At 40.1% G+C, this 10,383-nt stretch overlaps 1 pseudogene; it reads right to left on the bottom strand.

Annotated features, from left to right (window-relative positions):
- Positions 1-8,592: 8,592 nt before the first annotated feature.
- LOC143640922 (eukaryotic translation initiation factor 5 pseudogene) lies at positions 8,593-9,881 on the bottom strand (annotated as a pseudogene).
- Positions 9,882-10,383: the final 502 nt, after the last annotated feature.

Below are 10,383 nucleotides of genomic sequence, written 5' to 3'. Positions count from 1 at the left end.
TGCATATCTGGAATGGAATACGCTCAGGAGTTCACAATCTTGGAGGTGGTAGAGCAGTTTCCAAAAGTAAGGGACATGGTAACCACTCCACAAACATGGAGCTCTGCTGGCCTAAAGACTTCTTGAGAAACTGCCTCTGAGGTTGGGCACTTGAAATATATGTTGTTGTCAGGAGCTTTAGCTTCCTTTCTAGTGAGATCATCAAAGCTGGGTCTGCATCTATGTGACCTGGAGGACATGGATTCTTATTTTACAATGAACATGAGGCAGCAGTGCTGAATTCTCTTTTTGTAGGTAAACTGTGGCCAGTGGGGGCTAAGTGGTTCCCCGTGTGGACTGTGAAGCCATTTGGTCCTCCTCCACTTTTCGTGGTGGTTTTTGCTGCTGCACTGGAACTTTGGTATTTGCTTCACAAAATACAACAATTTCAACTGGGAAACAGTGCTGGAGAGAGTTCTGCCTCATGTGGTGGGTCAGGGTCTGCAGGAGAATGCACCATCCAGGCTTCTTTCCCACATAGCTTGCACCCTTGACCATATCAACCTGATTCTGAACATTGCCCTGAAACCTCTCAAAATAACAAGATGCCTTTACAAATAAGGGTCTACTGGCTGCACCATGTCAGTCACAAGCTATTTGGAAACCAATGGCCAAACCACATTCTCCCACCACAGATATTTTATCACACACCTGCCCAACACTGCTCTAGGCCCACTACTCAGCAGGCTCCAACTTACTGACATCTCTGTTATACATTATTTTCATGAAACCCAGTGAATCATGGCACTCTCTGGTATACTCATAATCAGCAACAGGACATCCAAAAATTCTCCAGTGCCCCCTGGTCATGGTAATTTCAAAAATTTCATGGTGTTTATCTTGCCATTTTTCAAGGATGAAGTTGGAGGCACTCTGGGTTTCAAAAACCATTAAATGTTGAGGAAGCTCATTTGAGTGAAACTCTGGAGAAGTCTCATAAACAAGACTTCCCAGAGAGTGGACAAAAGGCCTCATGAATCCAGGCCAATTGAGGTCTACAATGTGAGCTCCATGTGTGTTTTGACTCTCAACTATGGCTGCCAAGTCTTTAAGAATAAAATCATGGGATATCTTGGCTGAGATTCCAAGTGCTCTGTGGAAAGCCAACCTTGGCCTTGACCTCAGTTTATAAGGGCGACTCTCATGCGTGGCCTCCTAAAATCCCAACTCAACTCATGGCAATACTTCTCTGAGGTCAGTTCCAGAACTCAGTCTCTAAGGGGATTCACACCAGAGTTCAAACCCAGGTGGACCCAGTCATCTCTTCCAGTCGCCACACAAATGACCACAATTTAAACCAAAATACTCCCACATGGCCCTCATCTTCTTCCATATAGATACTCATCATAAACTCTATTTGGAGGTTTCTATGAGGGGCGCTGGACAAGACAGTGTCCAAAATAAGTTCCCTTGCCTGTCATTTGCCAAAAGTCAGGGTGGCCTGGACACCCTTCCTGTGACCAGGAGTGATCAAATAGGCCTACCATTAATACTGTTCTGCTTCTCCAATTTGAGGCCTACTGACTGTGGGGTTTAGATTCTTTATGTGGATTGGGGTCATGAGAAAACCGAAGCACCAATGGGCTGGACTCTGCAGGGCTTTGAAGAACTAATTTGACCCAAAGGATTCCTATTCTCACTTGATGGAGTTCAGAAACCTTACAGAGGATGGCGAGAGACTTCATCCATAATGAATGCTCTTTTGGCCATTTTGGTTTTGGATGCCCACATGGCATCTTTAGAACCATCAGCTGCTGAGAATTTAAGCCACAGCCTCACACAGGGCCAACAGGCTGATTCAGACACATCCCTTTTGAAATCAATTACTCAAAGAGGTACAGGTGATGCCCATTCATTTCCATTAGAGAACTGCTTTATTCAGGCTTCACAAAGGTGTGGCCTTAGGCAAAGACCTTCCTGACACTCAGTGGTATAGAACAACAGGTAAGCAAAAAGCCCAAAGCAGGGTTTCTCCACTGCGACTTTTCTGGTCACACTGATGTCTGAGTTTTCTGAGATTCTCGCCATTCCTTTCAGCTATCCAGTACATGGCCATGTCACAGAGCTTGGAGGGGGTACATATCTTGGTCACAAAACCATGAGCCTATTCTGGAGAGTGGCCAGAATTCAGTAAGAAAACAGAAACTTAGGAAGGTAGCAGGTCTTGCCCATCAATAAGGCAAGCCTCCGTTCTTTCATAAATTGGGCAGGATGAGTGTTGGTAAGCTTTTTCCTAGACAGGACACATCCATTGATGCATTTTCTATTGTAATGTCTACAACCACGGACACAGTGGGATACACAGACATAGAAACACTCGCCTTGTCAAATGACTTTCTAGAAACAGACCATTCCAAACAAAAGAAACCGCTTTTCCTACCTATTCTCAGAACATGAGACAAAACCACAAACCCATACTCATTCCCATAAAGGCACCTCCTTCCCTCAAGTAGGTCTGTGACTATCTGGAGTCTCCTCTGCCTGGTTGGCCATAGTTTGTTCCCACGAAATGGCCTGTTTGTTCTCAAATCTGGACTCCTTGGCCCACTCTGTGAAGTTATCAGGAGCCAGTGGTAAGCCACTACCTGCTTTCTCAGGAAAGACCTCTCTTCAGAATTTTCCTGGCATTTGGCCATACTCACATCTGTAGGTACCAAGAAAGACTGACTCTCACCATGATAAATCCAAAACAAGTGAGACGTCTGTGACTGTTACTGGGCCTGCCTCTGGGTGCCTGGTTTCCGGGATACCAAGTTCAGAGAGTTCCATCAGCAAAGAAGTGAAGTAGGTCACTTCCTTCATGAACTGAATGAGCTCACAGCCTTGGCAACCTCTTTGTCCTAACAGTTTCTTCCTTGGGTCCCATGAGATGGAGGCTGCCCCTACTTCCTCTGACACTTTCACAAGTTTGAATGGTATATCAACCATAGGTACCAGGGGAAAGATCTCCACACAGGCCTGGTTTGGTCCATTTGCTCTACATTAAAAAGAGAGAGGCTGATTCAGACACATTCCTTCATCCTGACCAGGTTGTTTGCCATGGAATATGACTTTTGCTCTCTCGGGTCCTTCATAGCAGTTTACATCTTCTTCAGGGATTATTTCTGCATGGATCTTTGAGATTCTCAGCAAGTGGAAGATCTCCTACATTCCTGTATTGTAAGACCAAGTCTGTCCCTGCACTGCTGTAAAGTTAGATTGAGGGAACAGTGAATGGTTAATAACATGTTCGATTTGGGTTAGGAATCATTCTTCAAGATGAATAATGGTATAGGGAACCTGTGATATATAGAATATATAGGTGAAATATAAGTATGGAAACAGAAATCTAGGGAAGATTTGAAGCCAAGTAGGCCATTGGGCCCTTGAGTGGGATACTTAGCTTTGAATTATATTCTGCACAGATGTCTCAGATAAATCGATATACAATGAAATAGGATCTTGTACCTTGGATGATGGAATAACAAGCAGAACATCCAGTCAAAAAATGATAGTCTGTAGGATTAGCAAGATAGTCATTAGGTTTAGAAAGAAGAGTGAGTATAGAATTTGTACCAAAAGTTCTTTTTTTTTCTAAATTAATTTTTATTGTAGGTTGTTCAAAACATTACATAGTTTTTGATATATCATATTTCACACTTTGATTCAAGTGGGATATGAGCTCCCATTTTTACCCCATATACAGATTGCAGAATCACATCAGTTGCACAACCATTGATTTACATATTGCCATTCTGGTGTCTGTTGTATTCTGCTGCCTTTCCTATCCTCTACTATCCCCCCTCCCCCCTCCCCTTCCCTCTTCTCTCTCTACCCATCTCTACTGTAATTCATTTCTCCCCCTTATATTTTTCCTCCTTTCCCCTCACTTCCTCTTGTATGTAATTTTGTATAACCCTGAGGGTCTCCTTCCATTTACATGCAATTTCCCTTCTCGCTCCCTTTCCCTCCTACCTCTCATCCCTGTTTAATGTTAATCTTCTTCTCATGCTCTTCATCCCTACTCTGTTCTTAGTTACTCTCCTTATATCAAAGAAGACATTTGGCATTTGTTTTTAAGGGATTGGCCAGCTTCACTTAGCATAATCTGCTCTAATGCCATCCATTTCCCTCCAAATTCTATGATTTTGTCATTTCTTAATGCAGAGTAAACCTCCATTGTGTATAAATGCCACATTTTTTTATCCATTCGTCTATTGAAGGGCGTATAGGTTGGTTCCACAGTCTTGCTATTGTGAATTGTGCTGCAATGAACATGGATGTAGCAGTGTCCCTATAGTGTGCTCTTTTTAGGTCTTTAGGGAATAGACCGAGTAGGGGAATAGCTGGATCAAACGGTGGTTCCATTCCGAGCTTTCCAAGAAATCTCCATATTGCTTTCCAAATTGGCCGCAACAATTTGCAGTCCCACCAGCAATGTACAAGAGTACCCTTTTCCCCAAATCCTCGCCAGCACTTGTTGTTGTTTGACTTCCTAATGGCTGCCAATGTTACTGGAGTGAGATGGTATCTTAGGGTGGTTTTGATTTGCATTTCTTTGACTGCTAGAGATGGTGAGCATTTTTTCATATACTTGTTCATTGATTGTATGTCCTCCTCTGAGAAATTTCTGTTCAGGTCTTGGCCCATTTGTTCATTGGGTTATTTGTTATCTCATTGTCTAATTTTTTTAGTTCTTTGTATATTCTGGATATTAGGGCTCTGTCTGAAGTGTGAGGAGTAAAGATTTGTTCCCAGGAGGTTGGCTCCCTATTTACCTCTCTTACTGTTTCTTTTGCTGAGAAAAAACTTTTTAGTTTGAGTAAGTCCCATTTGTTGATTCTAGTTATTAACTGTTGTGCTGTGGGTGTCCTATTGAGGAATTTGGAGCCCGACCCCACAGTATGTAGATCATAGCCAACTTTTTCTTCTATCAGAGGCCATGTCTCTGATTTGATATCAAGTTCCGTGATCCACTTTGAGTTAACTTTTGTGCAAGGCGAGAGAAAGAGATTCAGTTTCATTTTGTTGCATATGGATTTCCAGTTTTCCCAACACCATTTGCTATCCTTCCTCCGTTGCATGCTTTAGCCCCTTTATCGAATATAAGGTAGTTGTACATTTGTGGATTGGTTTCTGTGTCCTCTATTCTGTACCATTGGTCCACCCGCCTGTTTTGGTACCAGTACCATGCTGTTTTTGTTACTATTGCTCTGTAGTATAGTTTGAAGTCTGGTATAGCTATACCGCCTGATTCACACTTCCTGCTTAGCATTGTTTTTGCTATTCTGGGTCTTTTATTTTTCCATATGAATTTCATGATTGCTTTCTCTATTTCTACAAGAAATGCCGTTGGGATTTTGATTGGCATTGCATTAAACCTATAGAGAACTTTTGGTAATATCGCCATTTTGATGATGTTAGTTCTGCCTATCCATGAACAGGGTATATTTTTCCATCTTCTAAGATCTTCTTCTATTTCTCTCTTTAGGGTTCTGTAGTTTTCATTGTATAAGTCTTTCACCTCTTTTGTTAGGTTGATTCCCAAGTATTTTTTTTTTTTGAGGATATTGTGAATGGGGTGGTTGTCCTCATTTCCATTTCAGAGGATTTGTCGCTGATATACAGGAATGCCTTTGATTTATGCGTGTTGATTTTATATCCAGCCACTTTGCTGAATTCATTAATTAGCTCTAATAGTTTCTTTGTAGACCCTTTTGGGTCTGCTAGGTATAGAATCATGTCATCTGCAAATAGTGATAATTTGAGTTCTTCTTTTCCTATTTTTATGCCTTTAATTTCTTTTGTCTGTCTAATTGCTCTGGCCAGTGATTCGAGAACTATGTTGAACAGAAGTGGTGAGAGAGGGCATCCCTGTCTTGTTCCAGATTTTAGAGGGAATACCTTCAGTTTTTCTCCATTCAGAATGATGCTAGCCTGAGGCTTAGCATAGATTGCTTTTACAATATTGAGGTATGTTCCTGTTATCCCTAGTTTTTCTAGAGTTTTGAACATAAAGGGATGCTGTACTTTGTCGAATGCTTTTTCTACATCTATCGAGATGATCATATGGTTCTTATTTTTAAGCCTATTGATGTGGTGAATAACATTTATTGATTTCCGTATATTGAACCAACCTTGCATCCCAGGGATAAATCCTACCTGATCATGGTGCACAATTTTTTTGATATGTTTTTCTTTCCGGTTTGCCAGAAGTTTATTGAGGATTTTTGCATCTAGGTTCATTAGAGATATTGGTCTGTAGTTTTCTTTCTTTGAAGTGTCTTTGTCTGGTTTGGGAATCAGGGTGATGTTGGCATCATAGAATGAAATTGGAAGTTCTCCCTCTTTTTCTATTTCCTGAAATAGCATGAAAAGTATTGGTATTAGTTCCTCTTTAAAGGTTTTGTAAAACTCTGCTGTATACCCATCCGGTCCTGGGCTTTTCTTAGTTGGTAATCTTTTGATGGTTTCTTCTATTTCCTCAATTGATATTGGTCTGTTTAGGTTGTCAATATCCTCCTGACTCAATCTGGGCAAATCATATGACTTAAGAAATTTATTGATGCCTTCACTATCTTCTATTTAATTGGAATATAAGGATTCAAAATAATTTCTGATAATCTTCTGAATTTCTGAAGTGTCTGTTGTGATATTGCCTTTTTCATCCCGTATGCTAGTAATTTGAGTTCTCTCTCTTCTTCTCTTCGTTAGCGTGGCTAAGGGTCTGTCGATTTTATTTATTTTTTCAAAGAACCAACTTTTAGTTTTGTCAATTTTTTCAATTGTTTCTTTTGTTTTGATTTCATTAATTTCAGCTCTGATTTTAATTATTTCTTGTCTTCTACTTCTTTTCCTGTTGTTTTGCTCTTCTTTTTCTAGGATTTTGAGTTGAAGAATTAGATCATTTATTTGTTGTTTTTTTCTTTTTTTAAGGAATGAACTCCAAGCAATAAATTTTCCTCTTAGAACTGCTTTCAATGTGTCCCATATATTCCAATATGTTGTGTCTGTGTTTTCATTTATCTCTATGAATATTTTAATTTCCTCCTTGATGTCTTCTATAACCCATTGATCATTCAGTAACCTATTGTTCATTCTCCAAGTGATGCATGATTTTTCCTTCCTTCTTTTATCGTTGATTTTCAATTTCATTCCTTTATGATCAGATAAGATGCATGGTATTATCTCTACTCCTTTATATTGTCTAAGAGTTGCCCTGTGACATAATATATGATCTATTTTTGAGAAGGATCCATGTGCTGCTGAGAAAAAAGTGTAACTGCTTGATCTTGGGTGGTATATTTTATATATGTCAATTATGTCTAGGTTATTAATTATGTTATTGTGTTCTATAGTTTCCTTATTCAACTTTTGTTTGGAAGATTTGTCCAGTGGTGAGAAAGGTGTGTAGAAATATGCCTTTAACTTGTTTCTTTTTTAAATAAGACTTTTTTTGGGGGGGGGAAAATCCAGTTTGAAATATAGCAACACTTTTTTGGCAAGGCAATAACCAAAATCTAAAACAGCATAAGCTACATGTCCAAATGTAAAAGGCATTGAATAAACCACAATATGTTTTTTTTTCTTTTTTGGGGGGGTGCACGACATACTGAACACAAGATAGAATGTCTCAACATTTTGAAATTATAATTTAAACCTTAAGGCTAAAAGCTGAAAAACTGCTGAGTTCTTGTTAGATATTAAATGCACCTTTCCCTGTTTCCCCCAAATAAAATCAGAATTTATTATTTAATCACACCTCAAAGTTTGAGTTTTCTCTTGGTATAAAGCAACCACTACATACACATTAAAATACTTATTTGTTAATTTAATAATTTTTCCCTGGCTCATCCAACGTGCAATGCACATGACTCCAAAGACTAAAATTTGGGGCTAGTGTACATGAACTGAAAAATCACAACTCCAAACTTCAAAATTAGTTCTTAAAATTATTTATAGGACACTCAGATTATTTTTATTTCTCAACAAGATGTTGCACTGTCATTTGATTATCAGTCTACCTCAGCACAAAAAAATTACAGATGCCAATTTGAGGGACTAAAAAAATTCAAAAGTACTAGATTTAACAGCTCAGTAAGATCATTACAAACAAGTTTGTTTACATTCTGCTGAAAAACTCTGAATGGTCTCAGCACCTACCAAAATCTACCAGGCTCCAAGGACCATGTCATGTTAAATGATGGCACCACTTTTTAAAAGGAGCCAATTACTTTAGCTAAGTCATTCAGAGCCCAAAATCTGAAGAATGACCAAAATCAAATCTTTATTTTTTATAACTGTATAAATGTGATCCAAATGTGTCCACCACTAGTTTTTCCAAAAGAAACCTGCTATAAATAAGCAAACTACATTTGCTCACTGATGTGTGTATGGACTTCCTAGATGTCTCATTGGGCTAATTACAGACCACTCACAGTAATATATTTTCAGTATTAAAGTGTAGCATGATGTTAAGCCATTTTAGCTTTCACACATACATGTTGCACTTCTGGCTGATAATGGAGAAAAATTTGCAGCATTACGCTGTTATGCTAGGTTGCATCCATTCTTTTAAATGGCGTCAATATCAATGTCATCATCTTTGTTGTCAGACTTCACAGTTTCAACTTTCGGTACACTGGCAATCTTTGAGTACACCACCTCAATGTTCTCATCTTCATCTTCTTCACCACCAGAAGATTCTTCCTCTGCCTCCTTCAACCACTTTATAAATGGTTCTGCTTTGAAACGAATCTCTTTGGCAAGTTCTTTTGATACATATTTTTTAGAGGCCTTTTCCGACCAGCTGATGATGACCTCCTCTTCTAAAAGGTCTGCGTCATACATTTCCTTCAAGATTTGTGGAATCTTAGAGAGGAGCTGAGCTTGATGCATTGCCACCACACACTCCAAACCATGAAGAAGGTATGGTTGAGCTTTTTTGTTATTGTGACAAAATCATAAGAAATGGCACCTGTATTTCTTAATCTGTTCTCTAATTTTCTCATTAAAAAGAACTTCAGTTAGAACAAGAGGGCCCATGGCTTTTACATCCAGCCTTTCTGCTTCTGCGACAATTTCTTTGTCTGATGAGTCAATGATACCCTCTTCTTTTTTTTCTTAACAAAATAAAACAGAATATTGACACGCTCTTCTACAGTTCTTTCCAAATCATCACTGAGTGTCAGAACTTTTGCGTGGTCACTAATTTCATCCATTCTACGCCTCTGAGCTTCTTCAGTTGAATGCTCTCCCCAATCTTCATCCTCCTCTTCTCCCTCAGCATTTGGAGGAGGACTGATTTCATTTGGTGGTGGTGGTGGTGGTGTCTCACTGCTGGATACAGAACCATTTTCCTTGTCTTTGCCCTTTCTATTTTTCTTTTCCTTTTCTTTCTTTCCTGGACCACTGTCACTATTCTCAGGTGGGTTTTTGAGAATAAATGTGCAGAGTTTTTGATGTGTGTCAAGCATGCCTCGGTAGCCACAGGCTTTACAAGAATTACCTATTGTTTGCTTCTTTGGATTGACATGCAGTTCTGTTTCAGGATTCTCACACTCAGGACAGAGAACAAATTTTTTAAAGAATCCATCCAACATGTCTTGCAGCTTATTCGCCTCATGAGATCCATTGACAATGTAACGGTCATTCTTAACATCAAACTGGGTCTGTGCTCCCAGCTCACAACCAAAATATTTGGTGGCATACGTTGGAGGCCGATTAAGCACCTTTGCAACGTCAACCATGTTGACTATAACTGTCTTGATTCCATTTCCTTTTCCCTCAACCTTGGCAATCAGACGGGGCATCTTGTAGCGATAGAACTGGTCTGACACGCTGCGGTTGACATTGACAAACATTTTGGCTTATTAGTGGCTTTATCAATAAGATGAAGAGATCTTTGATTGCAACTTTTTGGTATCTTCTGTCTGGAGAAGAAGGGATGACATAAACGACTGCAAGAGTTCTCGGTCTCTGACATGAAAAAATTTTCGCCGCTGAGGCTGTAAGCTCCTTGCTTGTATGCTATGTTTCCCCAATACAGGTACCAATGGCTGCGCAACAGCTGATTTTCGTCAAATAAAGACATAAACCCAATGCGGCTCGCCCGGAACTGGGAGGAAGAGGCGCTGGAAACCGGGTCCGGAGCGGCAGGGCGGGCGAGCGGAGGGCGGCCGGGCAGGTGCCGCCGCCGAGCAGCGGGAAGGGCTTTCCCAGCGACGTCCGCGTCCACACCGGCAGCGCCGATCCTGGCGACCTCTGGAATCTTCTCGCTCTGACTACCAAAAGTTCTTTACAAATAGGGTTTCGGGTGGAGAGTGAATGTAAATGTCAGCACATGTGAAGAGTCAGTCACATGAT

This window comes from Callospermophilus lateralis, unplaced genomic scaffold, assembly GCF_048772815.1.
Source record: "Callospermophilus lateralis isolate mCalLat2 unplaced genomic scaffold, mCalLat2.hap1 Scaffold_7709, whole genome shotgun sequence".
NCBI classification, from domain to species: Eukaryota; Metazoa; Chordata; class Mammalia; order Rodentia; family Sciuridae; genus Callospermophilus; species Callospermophilus lateralis.
The sequence above is the reverse complement of the archived record's forward strand: the minus strand, read 5'-3'. Positions and strand labels throughout refer to the sequence as shown.